Below are 1,172 nucleotides of genomic sequence, written 5' to 3' on the forward strand. Positions count from 1 at the left end.
TCTACAAAGTGTTCAAAGAATATATTTATTTCAGGGTCCTTGTTATTACACCACATCCCTGCAATTATTATAAAAGATGATCTGAGACGTGGAGGAATTTGACAAATGGTGCAAAGTATGGGCCAGAGTTTTAATTTGGAATTGTGGGACAGGCTCAAGCCATCGATATTCCACAGCAACATTACATCAAAACTATGTTTTCTAAAAAAGGATTTCACACTCAAAAATTCACTCCTATCTTTTATGTATGAAATGCTCCCATCATTTGATGGCTCTGAATTGTAACTTTCTATCACATAACTTAACTTTTTATGTTCAAAAAAATATTTTATTTGGGATTCCAGTGAAAAGTGATAAAATTTGCTAAACTCATTATGGTCGTGGTTCAACATGAGTTGTTTTTTAAGTGTGGTGTGATTATAATATTTATATATTAGGTGCGCAACTAAGTTCTCGCTGTTTGTCAATAGATGGCTCCAGCAGTAAGTGCTGGTCGATTTTGACATATCCAAAACGTCACAAGCCAAGCTTAGACATATGGTAAACAATCCGCTTTGACACGTTAGTGATTTTGTTTTGGCGTCATATACTTTTGGTTGTGTGAAAATGTCTGATCTTGTACCAAATAATCGTCATTTGCGGGAAGTGTTGATTTTCTTATTTCGAAGAAAACGGCAGCTGAAGCGTATTGAGAGCTCCAAAAAGTTTACGGAGATGCTGTTCTAAGTGAAACAACGTGCCCTGATTGGTTCCGTCGCTTCAAAGACGGTGATTTCGATGTTGACGACCGTCCGCGTAAAGGATGGCCAAAAACCTTCAAAGACGCTGAATTAGAGGCATTGCTCGATGAGGATCCATGCCAAACGCAAAAACAGCTTGCTTCAGCATTAGAAGTTACCCGCTAAGCCATTTCCAAGCGATTGCATGCGTTGGGAATGATTCAAAAGCAAGGAACTTGGGTTCCTTATGATTTGAAGCTAAGGGACGTTGAGCGTCGTTTTTTCGCCTGTGAACAACTGCTCCAGCAGCAAAAAAGGAAGGGTTTTCTTCATCGCATCGTGACGGGTAATGAAAAATGGATTCATTACAGCAATCCAAAAAAAAGAAAGTCATGGGGACTGCCCGGTCATGCTTCTACGTCGTCGGCTCGGCCGAATATTCACGCTGCGAAG

This window comes from Pseudomyrmex gracilis, unplaced genomic scaffold (genome assembly GCF_002006095.1).
Source record: "Pseudomyrmex gracilis isolate BER0280 unplaced genomic scaffold, ASM200609v1 scaffold_873, whole genome shotgun sequence".
Lineage (NCBI taxonomy): Eukaryota > Metazoa > Arthropoda > Insecta > Hymenoptera > Formicidae > Pseudomyrmex > Pseudomyrmex gracilis.